Below are 21,376 nucleotides of genomic sequence, written 5' to 3'. Positions count from 1 at the left end.
AGCCTGGAGGCCGGAGTCCCGTCATATTCCAGGGGGTCAATACTGAAAATCAATGCCTGAAGGTCAATTGGAAGTCCAGAGACTGGAGCCTGGGGACTGGAGGCCTGGAGGCATGCCCTGGAATTTGAGAACTGTCTTGGAGTGTGTAGCTAAGTGGGAGGGAGGAAACAGGCTTGCTTTGTTTTATTGTTGCTCGTTGTGCTCTGTGTTGTTCTGCCAAGTATTTTGAGCATGCATTGTTGGTGCTGGAATGTGTGTCAACGCTTGCAGGCTGCTCCCAGCACTAATGTAGGTGACATAAATGCCGCATTGCTTTGTATGTTAACATGCGTGAGTGATAAATCTGAATCTGGATCCAAACCTGCTGTCAATCTTTCCTAGAGTCAGGTTAGTGGTTCGTTATAACAATGCTCTATAGGAGTTGATTGGAAGATGTATACAGTAGGTGTCAGAAGCCAGAGGAGGAGACTCTATCATTTATCATCTGAGATCCAGCCCCCCATGGTTATAATTGCTTGTGAATGATATTTCCAGTGGAATGAAGAAGTGAAATCAGTTTACCGGATGCATGGGTCTGATCTTGAGTTGCTCTCTCGTGGTCATTGATGACTTCCACATTGAACAAGTGACAAATGCTTGTGATTTATGAAGAGTTCCAGGTTCTGAAGCAGTTCAGTTTATAATGGCCTCAAGTTTGTGGACGTCCAAAGCTGATGCTGATGGAAAAGCAGCAGAAATCTACTTTGATGACAAGCACCATAGGTGGGCAGAAACCAGGATGAACAAGAAGTAATGAAAAATGACACGAACCACCATGCCCACCTAGTATAACATTTGGCAGTACGTTCGGAGTGAAATATATTGGCAGAGCATTTGTGCACAGCTGGATAGCTGCCCAGAAATGTGGTCTGCACGGATGCTGGTGTAACAGTTGGCACAATGCTATTATGGCGCAGTGAGCCGGGTGCAATTGTGCCATTCTCTGTAAGGGGTTTGTATGTGACCACATGGGTTTTCTCCCACATTCCCAAGACTTAAGGCTAATTGGTCCTGTTTATATGTGGGCGCATGAACCCGTTGGGCCAGAAGGGCCTGATACTGAGTTGTTCTCAAAGTAAAATGTCATATGTCTTGGCACAAATTGTGTTTGGCACCTTGGCCTCAGAGGAACAATGTTTAGTTTAGCTCCCCAACCACTGGGCCGCGGAGCGGTACTGGGCCACAAAGCATGCGCTACTGGGCCGTGAGGAAACGATATGATTTGGCGCCATAAAGCAATTTGAGTCAGCTGCAGATTCATAACGTTAATGCAGCTGACTCATATCACTTCATACCGCCAAATCATATTGTTTCCTCTCGGCCTGGTAGCGCATGCTTTGCGGCCCGGTGGTTGGGGACACTGGTTTAGCTGTATACTGTATGATTGAATGACAATAACCTTGAACTTGAACAAATGTCACGGTAAACCTGGGTACGTGGAGTCAATGAAGGAGGAAAAGGTTAATCAGTTGATTCTGACCATGACCTCTGTTTTGCCTTCTCCCTTGGGTCTTTGGCTTTTGCTCCTGTTGTTTGTGATACAGCCATTATCAAAGGGTCGTGCAACATGGAATTCCTCACAGAGAGAGAGAAAATCTAAATGGGTGAAACATAAGACACGTGTCTGATTAGTGAAACTGTTAGATTCAGTCCAGTGTCTGTCTGAAATAAGGCTGTAAGGCAAATTAAAACACGTACTGCTTTCCTTAAACTTATATTGAGCTTTGATAGAATAAAGTAGGAGAACAAAGACTGAGAGATCCTGGTGAGGGAGGGATGGAAAATTAAACTGACAAGTAAGTAAAAATTCAAACATCTTTGTTAACAGGATGGAGGTTTTCTCCAAATGGTCATTAAAATTGTTTTGGTATCTCCAATGTAAACAATTTCCGGTAAGATGGAAAGGCGCTCGGACACAGCGGCTTCTATAGAGCCAAGCAAAGGCATTATTGTCCTTTTTAAACATATTTGTTACGATTGTAAGGCCCTGCTAGACATTAAGAACTTAGTGAATTGCTTGTTGGTGGAGAAACTGAAGGAGGTGGACTTGGTGGGGATTGTGCTACTGCCTATGTCAGAGAGGCATTGGCGTGTGATGGCGGTATGCAGACTAATAGTGAGTGAATCTTATAGCTTTTCTTGTGATTGCAAGACCCTGTTGGATGTGGAATGCCACAAGTCCAATTCACTGTTTTATTGACAAGTGGATAGAGGAGCTCTGTGGCCTCGGTTGTAGTGAGGATTAGGCCTCAATCTGCAGTGTCACTGTGTTCAGCCGCCCAGGAGAGATGCGTCGGAGGTGGTGTGGTGCAGTGTTCATGCTGGAGTCAGTGTTGCCTCAGCAGAAGACAAAATGAATTGTGTTTGACTGAAGACTGCTGCAACATGAGATGAGGAAAAACTTCTTCGCACAGAGAGTGGTGAATCTGTGGAATTCTCTGCCACAGGAAACAGTTGAGGGCGGTTCATTGGCTATATTTAAGAGGAAGTTTGATATGGCCCTTGTGGCTAAAGGGATCAGGGGGTATGGAGAGAAAGCAGGTACAGGGTTCTGAGTTGGATGATCAGCCACGATCATACTGAATGATGGTGCAGGCTCAAAGGGCCAAATGGCCTACTCCTGCACCTATTTTCTATGTTTCTATGTTTAACATTCATGGACTCAGGGACTAGGACTATATTTTTTGTGTGTGACCGTATTTTACTAATGTCTTATATGTGCTACCCTGTGCTGTAATGACTATTGGTATTGTGTTCTGTGCTTTATCACATCGCATCATGTGCACATCTTAGGCTGAACCAAGCAGTGTGTAATATCCTTGAGATCCCCAAGCAGGATTGTCACTGGAGATTCATTATTTCAGCTTGATTTTGTCCTATTGGTTGTTCCTCTGCCGGTTGTATTTTTATAAATCTCCTTTAAATGAGGTTTTTATATTTACATTTATCACACCTCAAAACAGATTAGCCTCTTTTCCACTTTAAAAGTTTCCACTCATTTTCTCATTGTCACCAAGGACATTTTATTCCTCATAAATGGAGGCTATGTAGGAAAGAAGGCTTAGAATTTCAGTGTGTCGTTGGCTGCAGAACCAGTATTGTGTTACGTTCTACAGTATGTTCTTAATACTTCCAAATAATGCCTGGATCTTTTGCTTGTCGCTTGTACAGAGGCTACTCTGTTCTTTTCTATCACCACCTACCCTTCAAGTTCAAGATTAATTATCATTCAGCCATACATGAATGCAGCCAAACAGAAGAGCGATCTGCCAAGCCCAAGGCGCAAGACACATCAACAGCACACCACACGCATGGTTCTGATAGCAGAAAACACACAGTCACAAGAAATAGTATAGCCCAAGTCCCTGAATGGATTGATGGTGCATAGGATGTCATCTTGATCCAGCTTGTTCTTCCACTGAGCAAACACTGGAGGGCAGTATGGACCATAGAAGCCTCCACTCTCTCCCACACCTCCTTGGTGTGAGGTGTGAGGGTGTACTGCTTGCCACAACTTAGGCAATAGAGCTCCACCGTCATCAGTTTTTCTAATGAACCAGTGAATCAGATGTGAAGTATTCCAATCACAAACAGGAGAATATCTGCAGTTGCTGAAACTCCAAGCAACACACACAAAATGCTGGCAGAACTCAGCAGGTAGGCAGCGTCTATGGAAAAGAGTATAGTTGACGTTTCGGGCTGAGGTACGTCATCAGGACTGGAGATTTCCAGCTCCATCACTATTGAGCAACTCACTGAAGTAGACCTGCAGTATTTGATGTTCTTGATAACTAGCGGTGTCTTGCAATCATAAAGAAGACAGAAAGGAGGAACAATTGCACCCTTACTTGGACTTAGAGTGGCTGCTGCATCTGACAGTGCTACTTTCTTAACGGAAAGTGTCCCACTTATTCCCACTAGGAACAACTTTAACTCCACACTTGCGCAAAAGCAAAGGTGAAAGACGAGTCTGTTACTGTGGGGTTTGTGAAACATTCTTTGTTTCAGTCATATTCAGGGTCTCTCCCCCATCACTTTTTCTCCAGTTACATCAATTCAAAAAGCTGGCATTTTCCTCCCTGCTATCACTTCCATCTGGTCTGTCTCTGCCTTTTTGCAACATCCCTGTCTGTATTTCAGGGGATAAGTTAGTAACCAATATCCAATATAGACCCCATACTCCCAGAAACATGTTACTTCTATCCTCTCAACTTCTGTTCCTTTGTATTATTTGTTCTCAGAGAACCTCTTTCCCACCGATATGTCTTTTATCATCAGTCATTTTCCCCTGCAGCATAGTTGATAGGGCTCTCAACCATGTCTGTTCTACTCCAAATACTTCTGCTTTCCTCTCCTCATGAAAATGTCAGTGTTCCCCTAGTCTTCACTTTCCATGCCATCACCTCTTTCCCTTTTAGCTTCTCCATTACCATCATTGTGGGACTCAAGTATTGCTTCAATACAACATGGAACATGGTGGGGTACAGTGCCAGAACAGGCCATTCAGGCACGATGTCAGCGCCAATCATGATGCCAAATTAAACCATATGTAAATCTCTTCTGCCTGCACAATTCATTATCCCTCCACTGCATGACTGTGCATTTAACATCCTCTTCAAACACTATCATAGTGATTCTAACACTAACCCTGATAGCCTATTCCAGACACTCTCTGTGTAAAAATACATGGCCCACGCATCGTCTTTAAACTTCCCCTCTCATATTAATGCCTATCCTCTAAAGATTATGTCTACGCTATTTCTTTAGCACATGTATCTTTGGAACCTGTGGAATTCTTTGTCACGGACGGCTGCGGAGGCCAAGTCATTGGGTATAGTTAGCAGCAAAAGCTGATAGGTTCTCAATTGGAAAGGGTGTCAAAGGTTATGGGGGAAGGAAGGAGAGTAGGGCTGAGGGGGATAATAAGTCAGCCATGAACAGACTCAGTAGCCTGAATGGTCAAATTCTGCTCCTCTGTCTTACGGCTTTACAGTCTATTCACGTCTCTCATAATTTTATAAACTTCAGTCAGGTAGCTCATCCCTCTCATCCAGGAAGCATCCTGGTGAACTTCTACTGCACCCTTTCCCAGGCCTCCTGATACTTCCTGTCCTGGAGCTATTAGAATTGTACAAAAATGTACCATTTTGTTTTCTCTACCATGTAAAATTTGCTCCATTTCTAACTTTTCCCAGTTTGGATTTAAATTCAATGACCTGGAATGTTAACTATTCTCTGAATTTGCTGATAATATTCTGTATTTTTTTACTGCAGATTTACAGCATCATATTTAACTCTGGGAACTGACCAACAAAAAAATTTCTCTGTACACACTTGAAAATAAGGAATTTACACAGGAGTAAGCCACAGCACTACATGCACCAGTTCTGCCATTTAATAACATGTCAGATTTCTGACCTCTGTCCTACTACCTGTACTAACTCCATGTCTCTTGATTTTATATCCAAAAAGTTATCCATTTTTGAATGAATTCAGAGTCTGACTCTCTGGGACAGAGAATTCCAAAATTTCATTTTACTGTGGTGAAGAAATTTCCTTTCATTTCTCTCCTTAATGGTGTTTCCCTTATTTTGTGGCCATCTGTTAGGTGTCATAAATACTTGGCATGGTTCACAGAGATCACCCCTCATTCTTCTAAAGCTAAAAGTGTTTAGTTTCCCATTGGAATAATGTGCTATTCTGGGAGCCAATCTCATCAACCTTTGTGTACATCTTAACTTAGGTGGGAGGATCAGACCTGCACATGGTATTCCAGATATGGTCCTTCAAGAGCTGTATGTATTGCAATTAAATTACCTACATGTCCTGAAATTTGCAGCAGATCTTCAATTGAAGAACAGAGTATGGTAGTGTTAGACAGCCAGATTTCTCTCAGAATACAAGCCTTGGAGGAGAGTGGATGTAATTTCTCAACCCTTGAGATCTGGGGAGGCTGAACCATAGAATATATTTGTGCTTAAAATAGATACAGTAACTTATTGGCCCACATCAAAGTCATGTTTCCTATGGTGGGGGTATCCAGAACTAGAGGGCACAGCCTCAAAACTGAGGGGTGACCTTTTAGAACAGAGTTACGGGATTTTTTTTAAATCAGAGTAGTGAGTCTGTTGAATGCTCTGCCACAGACTGTGGTGGAGGCCAAGTCCATGGGTATATTTAAAGTGGAAGTTGATAGTTTCCTGATCAGTCAGGGCATCAAAGGATATGGCAAGAAGGCAAGTGAATGGACTTGAGTGGGATCTGCAATCAGCCATGATAGAATGGTGGAGCAAACTCGATGGGCTGAATGGCTTAATTCTGCTTCTATGTCTTACGGCCTAAGGGTTATAAGTAATGGTCAGGAGAGTGGAGCTGAGGTCAAGATCAGAACAGCCACAATCTTAATGAATTGCACAGTGGAGCAGGATGGAGATAGTGACATGCTCCTGGTCTCATTTATTATGCTTCCTGTAGCTTCTGAAAGTTCATAGCTTTTACAACGTGAGTAAAAGTTGCTACCACTTGTGAGATGCTACCTTCACAATCCCTAATAACATAAATCATCTGAAAAGAACACCCGATTTTGTCTCCCTCTGGTGTGTCACATAACACATTGCCAATTCGTTTCTGAATCTGTTTACATGCCTTACTTCATTTTTCTGCGGCATTATAGTTTATATAAACTCCATTCCTTGAATCTTTTATCAATCCACCTTTTCTATTCCATATTTCCATCAGCTCAACCCTTTTATTACTACTGACTAAAAAAAATATAGTCCAGAAATGTAGCCACAGAATTGTTACTTGCAGTCCTTCTGAAATAAAGGGATAATATTAGCTACCCCCTAGTCTTCCAGTACATCACTGGAGGCTAACAAAGATACAGCACATTTCACAGCAAGTATTTCCTTAGCTTCTTAGAGCATCTAAGATATACCTGATCAGGTCTTGGGAATTGATTTATTTTTATGCTTTGTAATGTTGATATGCTCACTTCCCTGAACTCTCTAGGTTTAATGTTCTCATGGTAAATACAGGAGAAGTATTCATTTAAGACCTTGTCCTTTGTCTGTGGCTTCACACATACAGTAGATAACCGTACTGATAAGAGGACATACTCAATCCCTAGTTATTTACAGAATCTTTTAAGATTCTCCTTTACCTTAACTGCCAGAGACACCTCATGAACTCTTATTGTCCTCCTAATTTTCTGCATCCTACATCTTTTATACTTTTTTTTCATCCCAGTTGCCTATAACTACAAAGTGCCTTTCTTTTTTCTAACTGTAGTCTCAGTATCCCCCCTTAACCACGGTTCTGTCCATATGGTCTTGCTAGATTCCCCCCACCAATAATATCCTCTCTAAATATTGACACAATATTCTCCCAAGTCAAAAGTGCAACTCCTCTCTTCTCTTACCTCCACCTCCTTCACAACAGACGTGTTTGTACATTGAGTTATGCGTTTTTCCTATCCTGTAATGTCTGTGAGATCACAATCCAAGTACTGATCCCTGCCCTGAGTTTACCTGCCCTACCTGTCAGGAATTTTGTATTAAAGTATATTCAGTTTTTCCTACTGGGCCAATCTCACTCGCTGTCCCGCCGAAGGGTTTTGGTCTGAAATGCCGACTGTACTTTTTTCCATGGATACTGCCTGGCCTGCTGAGTTCCTCCAGCATTTTGTGTGTTGCTCGAACTTACAGCATCTGTAGATTTTCTCTTGTTTGCATTCTCACTCTCTGTCCTGATTCCGCCTGGCCTGCCAACTGTGCTTACTTGTTTTGACATCTATATTTGCTTCCTCTTTCTTTTCTGACACACCTCTACTTCGTGTGTCAACCACCTGCCAGACTAATTTAAACCCTACAAAGTAGCTCCATCAAATCTCACTGTAGCACAGGCAGTAAAATAGGGAGAAATTAACCAACCTGATTTTGTCTGTATGCCCATCGTTGAGAATTTACAACCTTGTTTTAGCAGCACTTATCCGTGAGAAGTTCCAAACCTAAATCAGGATTCTGACTCATGCACCCTCTCTTTTTTTTCGGCTGCTCAGCCACAGTATCACCCCTGTTAGCATTGACTGAAATGTCCCCACCTTGGCTCAGATATAGCAAGTTGTGGTTAACACCAACATTGACTTATGACACTAAACCAGAATCCCACTTGACACATTGATCACACATCCAAATTTGACAATTCCTCTTAAGCCTCAATTCATAGGTTACTGCTCCATTCTGATCAATTATAGCAGGTTGAAACTCCTTCCAGCCCCAAATCTCCACATCCAATCCAAAGCTTTTCTTCTTCATAACCACTGCCAATGCCACAAGTATCTACTTTTGTTTATGCACTCTGCACTGGCACAATTTACAAACAAAAGTTTTCAACCTTTTCTAAAGCAAATTTGATGGTGCCTAATGCCTTCAGCTCTATCAAATTCAAGTCACAGGCCTATGATTGTTGACATATTATGGAACACAGTGTTGGGAAATGTATGATAATGCATTTTGGTAAAAGGAACAATAGTGTGGACTATTATCCAAATGGGGAAAAGGTTCAAACATCAGAGATTCAGAGGGACTTTGGAGTCCTTGTGCTCCTCTCCTCTCAGGAGATTAACTTACAGGTTGAGTCTGTGGTAAAGAAAGCAAATGCAATGTTGGCATTTATTTCAAGGGGAATAGAATATCAAAGCAAGGAGGTAATGCTGGGGGCTTTATAAGACACCAGTCTGGCCACTGAGAGTATTATCAATAGTCTTGGACTCCATATCTCAGAAAGGATGTCTAATCTTTGGAGAGTCCAGAGGAGGTTCACGAGGATGATTCTAGGAATGAAGGGTTCACATATGAGGAGAGTTTGGCAGATTTGGGTCTGTACTCACTGAAATTTAGAATGTGGGGGGGGGGGAATCTCATTGAAATCTACTGAATGTTGAAAGGACTAGATAGGGTGGATGTGAAGAGGATGTTTCCTGTGGCAAGGGTATCTGGAACTGGAGGGCACAGCCTCAAAATTGAGGGGAGACTTTTAGAACAGAGGTAAGGAGGAATTTGTTTAACTAGAGAGTAGTAAATTTGTGGAATACTCCGACACAGACTGCAGTGGAGGCCAGGTCCGTGCTGAAATGGCTGCCACAAGAGGACACAGGTTTAAGGTGCTGGGGAGTAGGTACAGAGAAGATGTCAGGGTAAGTTTTTTACTCAGAGAGTGGTGAGTGCGTGGAATGGGCTGCAGGCAACGGTGGTGGAGGCGGATATGATAGGGTCTTTTAAGAGACTTTTGGATAGGTACATGGAGCTCAGAAAAATAGAGGGCTGTGGGTAAGCCTAATAATTTCTAAAGTAGGGACATGTTTGGCACAACTTTGTGGGCCAAAAGGCCTCTATTGTGCTGTAGGTTTTCCATGTTTCTATGTTTCCATATATTTAAGGTGGAAGTTGATAGTTTCCTGATTGGTCAGGGCATCAAAGGATATGGCAAGAAGGCAGGTGTATGGGATTGAGTGGGATCCTGGATCAGCCATTGATGGAATGATGGAGCAGACTTGATGGGCTGAATGACCTAATTCTCCTCCTATGTCTTATGGACATGCTGGCAGTAATATTATTATGCATCTTTATGGATGCTGTGGTACTTTAGGACAGACACTTTTTACAGATATAATCCCATGTTTTATGTAGATACAAATAGTTATTCAAAGTTCAAAGTAAATTTATTATCAAAGTATATTTATGTCACCATCTTCGACCCTGAGGTTCATTTGCTTGCAGACACTCACAGTAAATACAAAGAAACACAATAGAATCAATGAAAAATTGTGCAGTACAAGGCAAACAAAATCAAAGTGCAAAAAACAAATTATGTAAATACAAAAAACAAATTAATAATAAAAAATAAGCACTAAATAACAAAAGCGTGAGATGAAGAGTCATTAAAAGCAAGTCAATAGATTGTGGGAACAGTTCAGTGATGGGGTGAGTGAAGTTATCCCCTCTAGTTCAAGAACCTGATGGTTGAGGGGTAATAACTGTTCCAGAGCCTGGGGGCGTGGGACCCCTTCCTGACGGCAGCAGTGATGGTGCCTGGATGGTGGGGTCTCTGATGATGGGTGCTGCTTTTCTGCAACAACACTCAATGATGGGGAGGGCTTTACCTGTGATGGACTGGGCTGTATTCACTACTTTTCTGTTCAAGGGCATTGGTGTTTCCATACCAGGCTGTAATGCAACACTCAATATCCTCTCTATCATGCATCTATAGAAGCTTGTCAAAGTTTATAGATGATATGCCGAATGTTCGCAAATGCCTAAGAAAGTAGAGGCACTGCCGTGCTTCCTTTGTAATGGAACTTACATTCTGGACGCAGGACAGATCCTCTGAAAAGATAACTCAGCGGAATTTAAAGTTGTTGACCCTCTCCATCTCTGATCGCCTGTTGAGGACTGTGAATGGGCATTCATAACAAATAAATGATAGAAATAAAACTAAGTCTTTATTTCTCTAAAATTTTCCAGAATTTGTTTTCTTTTAAAGTCACAGGTATTCTGTCAGCATTTATTTTTTATTTAAGTATCAGTAAAGAAAAAGTCAAACTTTTGGCAAAACGAACTTGCTTTGCACAGCTGAAAAAGAGTATTTTGTTTTTAGCCATTTTTGCATCTGACAAGATACAGAAATCCTGGCCAATTTTAAAATGTGCAAATTGCAATAACAAGCTACATTTGCAAATTAACACAGAACAGTGCTACATAAACAGCACAGAGGGGAAATGAAAGGAACATGGGCCTTGGACAAGAGAAAGGAAGTCAGGATAAGAGAGAGGAATCAGTGGGTAGGAAAAAGGGAAATAGGAACGGTAAAGTTAACCCAGAAAAAAAAGAAAAGGGATTGGAAGATTTAAGAAGAGGGAACTCATTAGAAAAAGGAACATGGAAGTCTGGAGCACTGAAAGAAGCATGTACAAGGAAGGAAGCCTAGGATAGGATTAATGGGGAGAATAGATTAAAGATGAAAGACTCCGTGGTATGATTGTTTTCCAAATGATTAATTGAAATAAATGAAGATCAGAATTGTTTGAAAAACATTGAGAATGCTGCATTCTGGTTGTTCAATGACATAACTTGCAACAGCATTCTATCCCATAAAGAAGAGAATGAACGTCCATGTGCTTTGTGCTGCTATTCCTTGCGCCCACTCCATCCAACCATGTACCTCTGTATCCCACTCTGTATCCTTGAAGCACATGGAGTAAGACTTGGCAATATTTTTAGAGTTAATTCCTCAAGAAGAATGCATTAATAGTTCAGTGGTGCATCAATATGACATATACATAGTTATCATTCACAACTTTCAATTGGTGAATAGACTAAACAACATCCCTCTGGTAAATTTACTGTTGTGTATTAATGGTATCTGGTAATCTACAGTCCTGCAAGTAAATTGTAGTGAAATTTAACTTGGATGAAGGCAAGTGATTTGAACCATCCAATTACAATCCATGATTCACTTCTACCCTGTTTACCATGATTTGACGTAAAAAAGACTGAATTTTGTCACTTAGAAGAATAAGCCCAATCTGTACAGCAGTTGATTGGATCTGACTTGGCACTTTTTTATTTGTTATATTTTACAATAGTTCTACATCCGATACTTAAAAAGCTTGTGAGTGTTGGCAGGTTGTGGATCTATGCAATCACTGCTGGTTAACAATCTTGTTCACTGTCCACATGCACACACACAAATGTTGTAATCACTGCATAATGGTTAGGAGTACTAAAAGTGCCAAGTCAATTGTAGTCCTGCTTTCCTAAGGATAAGCAGTAAAAGAGATCAGGGGCAGAATGGCAAACAAGTCTTGATTGAGATATTTATTCTTGAATGGTGTGATGTAATTGATGTTAAATTAGGCAAAGGCTTGCCTTGTTGCCTGGATTCTTGGAAAACACTTTCTTTTCAAATTCAAACAAATAGTCAGTCTGATAAAAGATGATAAACCTTTACTTAGAAATTTATTACATTATATAACAAACATAGATTCTCTGTGGTGCAAGTATCACAACAAGAAGATTAAAGTAACCCTTTATACTTCTATTTTGTGAATCTCTCAAATAATAATTCTTAGAAAAGAATGTGGAGCATCACCTTAGTACAAAGAGATGTGAAGTGGTCTGGGCAAGCAACCTGTCGTGGCTCCCGATGGTACAAAGTCACCACTCAGTCTCTTCCCTCACTTGCCTTTTTAGTTTTAATCAGTTCAGTTTTTCAAAATGTCCACTTAAAAGATAATGATGACTATTGAAATAGCCGGTCGTAATCAACACACTGGCGCCCTTTCACATGGGCTTTGCTTTGAAATACAGTGTGTCAGCAGGGTGAGTGTTAATAGTCAGGACAGTTCTCCCTAGGTTTAACAGCTGATTAAAATAAATTGGATAGTATTGGAGGTTCGCACATGAAATGCTATCCTCCGCTACTGTAGTACATTCCTCAGCAATTTTATCCATTTTAGAGCACCTGCACCTGACTAATGAGCCCAGGCATTTCAATCCATAAACATTTGACTAGTATGATTACTGACAACCAAAGAATACTTTTACATAGAATGTAGAAATATATGGAGATAAGGGTTATTTGCTTAGGAAATATATACTGATGAAACCATAGCCAATAACTCTGTTGTGATAGCTACCACCTTATGGGTGAAATGAAGGGTTACCATTTATTCATGTTGGCACTATAAAACTGCTGCTGGAGCAGCCAGTAAGGAAAATATTTTCCACATGAATACTAAAATAACATGGTAGGTCAGTGTTGTAGAAGTAGTTGAAATTAGGGTTCAAATGTGTCACCCAAATCCATCAGATTTCTTCTGTGTGCCTCATTCTCAGATATTTGCTATACTATACATATACTCTGGAATCCTTCACTTAGGTCCCTCCTGTAACTTATTCCCAGGTATTACAGATTTATAAATAAAAACCCAAAGCCCAGTACTTTACTGCCAGGTTACTTTGTTATACAAAAAAACCATGCAAACCACCCAGCTGTTAAAACATAATTCCTCATTTGCACAGAAAACTGCGTATAAACTGTGTTCTTGCTAAGTTTGGTGTGGTTGATGGATGAGCGACTGATTTTCTTATTAACATAATTGTACATTCAGAATCATTTATATCTGTGTGTACTACTTTAAGTTCCTGATGTTTTTTTTGTAGGATTGAATTCTGAGGACTGTACAGCACAAACTGTACTGAAAGGATGGTGAATCTTACCATTTCCTACCTGGCCATGTCTCTATGACCTGACCGACCTGACTCAACCCATCCAGACCAGTCTCAGTGATCATGGCCTAATCTACATGGGGCTGAGTCACCTTTTGGTTTACAGTTGAATTATTTCTAATTATTTCTGTTTTTCTCATGAACAGTAACTCATGATGGATTTTGACTGTAAGAACATTTAATACATTTTTGGGCGACATGTCCGCAGTGGTCCCATACATCTCTACAATACATGGGTACAGATAATGATATTGGTCACCAGAAAATAGGATTAATAGAGGATGTAATGTGTAGAAAAGGATTCAGATTCCAGATGTGGTAGATGCACAAGTGACCTTGAATGTGTAGAATATGCTCACTACAGTTTTGTATAAATCATTGGTGACACCACACTTGGAAGTACTGTGTCCAGGTTTGGTCACCCTGTTATTGGAAAGGTCAAGAAAGTTTTATGAGGATGTTGCCAGAACTAGATGACCTGAGTCAGATTAAGTCAAGACTTCTTGGAACATAGGAGAATGAGGGGTGACCTTATAGAAATCTTTAAAATGATGAGCGGCACAGACAAGGTGGATGGTAACAGTTTTTTCCCCAGGGTAGGTGATGACCAAAACTAGGGGACACAGGTTTATGATGAGAGGGGAAACATTTTTATGCAGAGGGTGAATGAAGTGGCAGATGAAGTGGTTGAGGCAGCTACGATAGTATTATTGCAGAAACATTTGCATAGCTACACAGGGGGCAGAATGTCGAACAGTGGGTGGACAATATGGTCAGCATAGAATGGCTGGGCTGAAGGGCCTGTAACTGCTCAGTGTACCTCCTAAGAGCCCGACGAAATCAGAAGAGTTGTAGAGAAGCAAACTCGAAGGTAAATTTTTGTGCACACTTTCAATTACCCTTAAAATTAAATTCTATCCAGGAAAACTTTTCTAATTAATATGTAGCAAGTATGAAGAGAGCAGAGCAATTTTGGATACAGTTCGGGGAATGAAGTTGTTTTGGTGGAAGGAGTATCAGAGGGATAGCCGATTTATGGTGATCATAATTCTGTTGGAGTTAGCATGATAATAAAGTAAATAGAAGCAGGAGTAGCCACTCAGACTTCAGCGCGTTTCATGATTCAGTCAGATCTCGGCACAATTTTTCTGCACTAACCGAAAAATCTCCTACTTTCCTTAACACTTGAAAATCTATTAATCTCTGTCTTGAACATAATGACTCTTGAGGATGGTTAATGTTGCACCTTTATTTAAGGAGGACAAGCAGAGAGGAGAGCAAGCCTGACGCTGGCAGTGTACAAGTTACTGTACTGGATTCTGAAATATAGGAGCTACCAGCATTTGGATAGACGAAGATGGCCTTGTTGGTGAGAAATCATGTCTTTGCATCCGCAAAGGAAACAGCATTATGAAGGACCCCATGCACCTCTCATACAATCTCTTCTCCCTCCTGCCATCTGGGAAAAGGCTCTGAAGCATTCGGGCTCTCACAACCAGACTATGAAACAGTTTCTTCCCCCAAGCTATCAGACTCCTCAATACCCGAAGCCTGGACTGACACCTTGCCCTACTGTCTTGTTTATTATTTATTGTAATGTCAGTACTGTTTTTGTGCACTTTATGCAGTCCAGTGTAGGTCTGTAGTCTAGTATAGCTTTCTCTGTGTTTTTTTTATTACGTAGTTCAGTCTAGTTTTTTGTACTGTGTCATGTAAACCATGGTCCTGAAAAACGTCTCATTTTTACTATCTACTGTACCAGCAGTTATAGTTGAAATGACAATAAAAGTTGACTTGACTTGACTTGACTTATAAATCTGTTAAGAGTTTATTTGAAGAGGTAACCAAGAGAATTGATGAGGGCAGGGTGGTGGCTACTTTCTAGATGGGTCTTAGCAAAGCATTTGACGAAGTCTTGTCAGGAAGGCTAGTTTGGATGGTTGGTTTGCATGGGATGGTTAGAGACTTAGCTGATTAAATATATAACAGACCTGATGACAGGAAGTATAGGGTAAAGGAGAAAGGTTGTTTTTCAGACTGTGACTAGTGTGCCACAATTATTGGAGCTGGGCCCATTGTTGTCTGCCAATTAGATAAACGATCTTGATGAGAATATAACAGGAATGGGTAGTAGATGATACTGCATAGGTGGTATCACAGTCAGTAAAGGAGATGATCAAAAATTACAGAGCAATTTTGATTTTTGAAATGGTAATCAAGAGAATTGATGAAGGCAAGCTGGTAGGCATTTTCTAGGTAACTGCAAAGTTTCAAGTGCAAGTTTTTGCATTTTGGGTAGTCAAACCAGGGTAGGGCTTTCACAGTGAATGGTAGAGCCCTGGAGCATGTTGAGGAACAGAGAAACCAAGGGATGCAAGAACATAGTTCGCTGGAAGTGGCACCATAGGTGGACAGTGTGGTGAAGAAGGCACTTGGTACGCTGGCCTTCATTAGACGGGGCATTTTATATAGGGGTTAGGACACGGTGTTGCAGTCGTTTAAGATGTCACTGAGGCTAAACTTGGAGTATTGTGCACAGTTATAGGAAAGACATGTATTAGTTGAAAAGAGTGCAAAGAAGATTTATGAGAATGTTACCAGGATTAAAGGTTTGAGTTACTGAGGGAAGTTTATTTCTTGAATCATAGGAGGCTGAGATGATCCATTGAGATCTATTACATCTGAAATCTAACACGACTTATGAAGGTTTATAAAATCATGAGGGGCATAGATAAGAAGAATTTCTCAGGGAAAGGGAATCATGAACTAGAAGGCATAGGTTTAAGATGAGAAGGGAAAGATTTGAAAATGAGCTGGGAGAGCTTACTAGAAGGAGATGCTCATTTGGAACCAAGCTGCCAGAGGTGGGTGTTGAGGCAGCCAAAACAACAACATTTAAAAGACATTTGCACAGGTATATGGATAGAAAAAGGTCAGAGAGATAAGGGCCAAACATGGGAAATGGGACTAGTTTAGCTGGGTATCTTGTTTAGCGTTAATGAGTTGGGCCAATGAGCCTGTCTCTTTGATATATGACCGGAGGACTCCATACTTCACGATCATCTGGGAGAAGAAATTTCTTTTTATTTCAGTTCAGAAAGATCAATCCCTCATTGAAATTGTGATTCCTTATTCTGAGCAACCCCGCTTTAAAAAAAAGCATAAATACTTGGCTAAGCCCGGCTAAGTGCCATAATTATAGAGAATGATTACAATAGGAATAAACTAGCAACATCAAATTTTACTGGGTGTTAAATAATTTTACACAAGTGGGCTGGAAACAGATATGTAAAGGTAAATCACTATCGGAGCAATAGGAGTCTGTTAAGGAGGGGCCTCACAGGTTTCCATGTGTTTGCTGGTGCACAGAGGAAAGGCATTAACATTTATGTCAGAAATTGAGAGTTCAATGTTGCAAACTTCACAAAAGACGTGGAATGTGGTGGTGAAATTAAAAGAGAAACTGTGAAAGCAAAGATTATGCATAAGAGCACTAGTGAGTAATATCAAAGAAGATGCAATCTTTCGTATTTATGTAAAGTTCAAGGGATTGCACAGAAAAAATTTTTGTTATTAGGGAACCAAAAAGAAAATTTATGCATGGAGAAGGATATATTCTTAATGAATAGCTTCAGCTTTCCTCGTGGATATTGATACTGCAGCTAACAAAAACAGTGTATACAGAAGGGAGGGTATACTATGAGTTTTAGAACTCTTGAGCATAGGTTACGAAACTTGGTTAATACCTATCCTGGTTGTGTTATAAAAAGCAGTGCGAGAAATACTAGATTGGAAAGCCGTTAGTTTAATATGACTGTTAGAAGAAAGCAAAAATATATGGTGACAAACTGATTAAGGGCCGTGGTGAGAGAAAGTATATCATTAAAATCATGGGGTTTGGATAAAAAAACAAAAGGTATCAGAAGGAATATCCTCATAAACATATGAAGTAATAGACAGCCAGAAATACGTAAGAGATGAGAGATATTCCTCAGAGCTGGTTATAGTACAGCTGAAATGGGTCTCTGATTGAGTGAGCATATTAATGAGAGTACTCGAGGGACAAATTGACAGTGATGGCCAAATTACTAAAAATATATGTATTAATAGTAAGGATATATAGTGCAACAGGGGAAAGGCTTAGATGAGAGAATTTAACAATTGTGAATTGAACTGTTGAGTAAGTGAGATAAAATGTAGCACTGAATGTTCCCAATTAATCTGATGGAACAATAAGGTTTATAAAGGGATAAACCTTAGTGGGATTACACGAGTCCTGAAAGAATGTGATACCAAGGGATTTTGAGGGCACTGATGAATGAGAATTGATAGGGTAGCATTGAAACTGAAGAGCTAAGATGGGAAAAGAATAACACAGAAAAGAAAGTAATCAGAATGTTAAATGGACATCAGAATAGGACACTGAGGAACTGAAGGTCTTGATAGGACACTGAGGGTACTCAAGAGCTAAATTACAATGGAGTAATATAGGTACTAATGTGATGAATGTTAATAGGATTTCAGGAATACCTGTGAGACAATTTATAATGGCAAAGAGAAGGGACATGTTATGAGAAAATAATTCATATTTAGAAAAGCATTTACCATAGGACACCAAGGACATGTATAGATCAGCTCTAAGTAGACTCTGGACAAACAGCTTACCATGGGAATACGAGAGCATTAAATGAATGAGCTCGGGGTCCTACTAGTTCCCCAGCCTGGTATACTCCTGCTTCTATTCTCTGCATTCTCATGAGAAGTTTCAATGGGAAGGTGATGGTATTAAAGAGTAATGATTAGATAGTGGAAGAATGACAGAAAATAGTTACAATAGGACTGAAGGAGCACTAATGGAATGATCTTTCACTGGGTCCAGAGAAGATTTGCAACCAAATAATGAGAGGACCGAAGGCATGTTTAATGGGACAATAGTAATACAAAAGGAACAAGTTGCAAGTGGTGATGAAGCTGATAAGCAAACAACTTATGACTGGATAGTGAAGGAGTAAGTTACAATAATACAACTCATTAACCAGCCAGCTTCAGGTAGAATTGGTAAGTGGAAATGTATTTATGTGCTGAGGGTATAAATATTAGTGGTACAATCTTCCTTCCACATGCAGACTCCTTACAGATGTCAGAATTGAACTCCGAACTCTGCTGTGCTGAGCTGTAACATTATGCTACTGTGGTGCCCATTTACAATGGCTGCTAAATACCTACCTACCCCCACTCTGTCATCTCACCCTGCTTTCAGTTGGTCTAAAAATAGTTCTAGATATTGATGGAGGATGGACATTGTAGTGTCACAGACACTGACTGTGAACACTGCACACTGCATTCAAGGGAGGGTGTTTGGAATGAAATCCCAAAATTCAGTATCTTGCTACTCCATGAAGAATATCAACTTGCATAGGAGCACTGACCATCTGGGAAACTGTGGATCTGGCTCACTCTTTGAAAAGAGGAGGTTAAAAAAAACCAGAAAGTGAGCTCAGACTCTCATGACAATTTTGGAATGGGACTTAGCTTAGGGTGGGTGAAGATGGAAGTGTGATGTGTCATACAAAGTTTGATAAAATCCAGATTTTAAAACCTATTGATGTACAGAATAAAATAAATGATTGCTTTATGTTGATTATGAGTAAGATTTGAGAGATGTTCTCTTTCATTGGTCTCACTACATCAGGACAACTCCTAAAACTAAATAGTAATATTGATTTCCTTAGAGTTTAAGACTTTTCAGCTGAAGTTAATCATATAGTGTTATTATTCACATGAGAGACAGGGAAATGCTGAGACAGAAATTGATGAATTACCTTAGGGAAATACAAACAAGAGCAGGCTTCTTAGCCTGTTTTGTCATTTTTCAGATAATGACCAAAATGTAACTCAGCTCCATTTATTTACCTTTTCTCCATATCCTCAGTAAGCTCAACCAATAAAGATCCATCTACCTCAATCCTGAAAGCTTCAGTTAACTTCCAACATCCATGTTGTTCTGGGAGAGTGAGTCCAACTTCCAAACACATGATCTATAGCACTCTACGAAACAGACTAATAACAGATGATTAAAATTGGGTGACATTTTTTACTCTTTTAGAAGAGACAGAATGCCCAGAACAGTTGTTATTCTGAAGTTTCTTGGGTTCCTAAAACTATAACAGACAATAGGGAAGTGTAGAAGTGCCCTCTCACCCTCCTTACAAAAGCTCCCCAATCTCACTGCAGAGCTGCTCAGGCCCTCTGTTCATCATTTCTTTAAAATATGCTTCCCCATTCAATGATCAGATTAATGTTGTCATGGAATGAAGTTATGCTGGATTATGGCAATGTTACATACAGTCTGTATCAATCTATATAAACCTGGCCATTTGGTTTCCTTTCCACAATAGCAAATCTGATGTGACATTGATAGCCATCTTGTAGTTGAGGTGCAAAAATCACCAAGGAAAAATCTCAGATCCAAAAAAACAGACAAGATTATATTCTACCAAATGCTTTCCATGAAAAATGAAAGCAAAAGAAACCCTAATTTTTAATGGACTCACCAAAAGGAATCATTCTGTAGGAATACTGTATGTAACACTGGGCCACAACAACATTGGGCACCCAGCTCCAATAGACAACTACCTTCAAACAGAAATCTGTGGAGTGACATTTTGTTAGGGCTGGAAGGGTTGTAGTAAAGGCCTAATAACTTCTCTTATTATAAAATATTAATTGTCATAATCGTATTAAAAACCTGGTAGATTGTACAACCAAATGGTTGGACAATTTAAACCTTGGCTGATGGTATAAAAGGGGTAATTCTGAATTAATGGTCTATGAAACACCACAACTAATATTTCTGTCATTCATTTTGAAATTGTAGCTCCATGTGCATTTCTATTAGGCTCTCATGCTTCTCTCATTCTTCTGGAAGCTGTGGCACAGCTTGGCTTTTTAACTCAGTTATTGTCATAAAAATCACTAACTCAAGTGAATTGATTGGTCCACCTGCTCAATGCAAAATATCCAAAAATGTTAAATACCCTTTAAGAAATGTACTGTACAGTTGGCAAGAAAGCATTAGGGATGCAGCGGACTAGTGGTTTTGGTTACACAGCAGCATCCTCATTCAAAATTGCACAGCCTAGTTCTCTTATGTGATATCTCACTCTCCAGAGAAATTTAATCTTGAAACACATTATCAAATTGAAAATATGAATTGAATTAGAAAATGAAAGTTTAAAGAGTTCTGTAGTAACTACTAGTTCTCACACTGTCGTGAAAAATGAAGGACGTAGCAGTGGTACAAATGGAAAGTATGAAATGTGATTGTGCAAATTTCCTGACAAAGAAGATTTTAAGTCCACAGAGCAAAGAGTTATAAATAAGGCATTTAAAAGTGAATCTGGGACAATTTTGCTAGCAAAGGAACCAGATTATGAAAAAGCTTTCCTAGGAAATTGACATAGACAGCAGAACTAAGGGAAAGGAACAACTGTTTGGATGTCTGTATGTTTGTAGGTAGGTATGTAGTATGCATGAGTTGAGAAAAATGGGAACAGGTTGGGTAGTTGTGACTGAATGGTATAGGAAGGTATATGGTGGGATTGAGGAATAAAGAGAGAAAGTAGAAATGTAGGATTAAAGGTAGGTGGAACTGTGGGAGAAATGGGTAATTGCATCCAAGGAATGTTCAGAATTTGGTTAAGAATTGTTGTGTTATATAGGAAGAAGCCTGATAGATGGATTGATGAGTGGGTAGCTGGATGGAATGCTCTGAAGTGAGTTTGTGGGATATGGGGAGATTATGCATTAGTGAGGTCAGGGAATAGGAAGATTGGCTGGGCTATGAGTAATAAGTAAAAGTGAACAGGTAAGCTTGTAATATAAGGAGATGACAGTTGGTGAAAATGGTAAGAAAATGGCTTAGTAGTAATCACAGATATGGGAAGAAGGTTCAGCTGTGTTGGGATACATGCTGAAAAGGAGATGGTGAGGTTATGTACGTATATGCTAACGGGATCGTTGACATCTCAAAGTATTTCAGGGTCTAC

Source organism: Hypanus sabinus, chromosome 13 (assembly GCF_030144855.1).
Source record: "Hypanus sabinus isolate sHypSab1 chromosome 13, sHypSab1.hap1, whole genome shotgun sequence".
Lineage (NCBI taxonomy): Eukaryota > Metazoa > Chordata > Chondrichthyes > Myliobatiformes > Dasyatidae > Hypanus > Hypanus sabinus.
This window is presented reverse-complemented; position numbering follows the sequence as displayed.